We start from the raw sequence: 2,009 nt of genomic DNA, 5'->3' as shown, positions 1-2,009 counted from the left end.
TGAGGAGCTCTGCTGACCTTGGGGAATGGATTTCCTGCTAGACCCATCAGAGGACGGGCATGGGGAGAGGGACACCATGCCAGCCGTGCCCCCTCCAGAGAGAAGCGGAAGAGGCACTGGCCAAGGGCATTCATGGGGGTTTAGGTGGTACTGGTGTGCCCGGAGGGGACGGGGCGGCAGTGCCGGCTTGTGGGGATGTTATTGTGGGAGATGGTCGCTTTGGGGGACGCTGACCGCGTGTTCACTGAGCGCCCAGGGTCCCCGCCCTGTTCTAGGCGCTGGGAAAGAGGCATGAGGGACAGAAAAGGCCTCTTTGGGGGCCTTCTTTGTCCGGGTGTGCCTGGGTGTGTTCCCAGCCAGTCTGTGCGGGTGTGACTAATGGGATTTATGTATGTCAGCACCAGGGTGACTAATGGAGGGCCCGGCAGCACGTGTGTTTGGGGAGGGGCGTGCCTGCCGGGGGGCGGGGGGGGAGCGTCGCTGTACCTGGCGGGGGAGGAGGGGGCTACCCGGTCCCCTCCTCGAGGTCCCCGTCTCCTGCTGCTGGTTCGCAGCTTTGTCTGGGCCTCTGAACCCCTGCTTGGCAGGCCTGTGCATGCTGAGAGTTCTGCAGCAAATTCCTCCGCCAGCCTGGCCCCCAGAGGCGCCTCCATCCCTTCCCACTGGCCTGACCCACGTGGCCCCTGCAAATCCAGCCCGTCCCACCCCCTTCCACAGCAGAACCCTCCAGCTTCCTCTCTTTCGGTCTGAAAATTCCTTCTGATGCAAACCCCTGCTTCGTGCAGGCTTGGACAGCCCTCTGACATGGGTATTGTCACGCCCATTTAACAGACCAGAAACCAGAGGTTCAGAAAGAGAAGCAACAGGCCCACACAGCTAAGATGTGGCGGGCGTCCTCAGCTAAGCCAGGCAGGGCGCTGGGGATACGAATGTGGAGCCCCTGCATCCCTGGGAGCCCCCATCCTGACCAAGACTAGCTTAGAGAAGGTAAACGGCCAGCTACACTAACCCAGCCTGCCATCCCCTTTCCTGTCCTGCCCCGTCCATCCTCTCCACCTTCTCCTGCCCTCGCCTGTGGGGGAGGCAACAGAGGTCAGAGGTTAATGGGAGCCCATTTGGCCTGGGCCTAGTAAGGGCAGGGCGAGGTCAGGCTGACCCAGGGAGCCTGGCCCGCACTCCCAGCTGGGAGGGGGCTGCGGTGGGGAGTTCAGGGGGCCAGGGCTCCCAGTTCTGGCGGAGCTCGGGCTCAGGACACACCCAGAGAACCCCATCTCCCCTCCCCCTCTGGGTCTCCTGGTTTCTGACACACACACACCCCCCAGTCTCTGGGCATTCCTCTGGGTGTCTGCTCCTTGCATATGCGTTCTGTCCCACACATCTGTGCCCCTGTTAGAGACACCCTCGTCAAAAGGGTCCGTGTGAGCCACAGAAGTGGGGTGACTTCCCAAAGTCACCGAGCCCGGGTGGCAACAAGCAAGCCAGCCAGGTTTCGGCCCAGCTCTGCACCTCCCGTGCTCCCTGGCAGTGCTCCGTGGCCCGTGGTGGCATCTCCAGGGAGGGGACAGCAGGGCAGCAGGGCCTAACCCTTCTCCCCAGGTCTCCCAGGAGTCTCCCATCCCCACAGTCTCCCAGGATCTCTCTCTCTCTCTCTCACACACACACACAGACGCGCGCATGCACACGCTAATCTCTTCACCCCCTCCCTCCTTTTTTTTTTTTTTTTTTTTAATCCTTCTTTGGCATTTTCTTTCAAACAGAAAATAAAAATATTTCCCATGGCTGCAGCTTTGAAAGCTTCCCTTGCCTTCCTGCCTCTCTCCCTCACCCCCACCCCCATGTCAGTCCATTTCCAGAGTCAGCAGAAAGTCAAAAACAAACCCAAAAAGATCAAACCCGGCAGGCCCCCCTTCCCGCGCCCCTCCACTTTCTCTGCATGTCTCTGGCTGTCTCCACCCTGGAAAGGAGCGGGAGGTGGGCCCCCCACTATACGCGCACACATGCACTCGCAT

Source organism: Balaenoptera musculus, chromosome 15, assembly GCF_009873245.2.
Source record: "Balaenoptera musculus isolate JJ_BM4_2016_0621 chromosome 15, mBalMus1.pri.v3, whole genome shotgun sequence".
In the NCBI taxonomy this organism is placed as follows: Eukaryota; Metazoa; Chordata; class Mammalia; order Artiodactyla; family Balaenopteridae; genus Balaenoptera; species Balaenoptera musculus.
Note: the sequence above shows the minus strand (reverse complement) of the source record.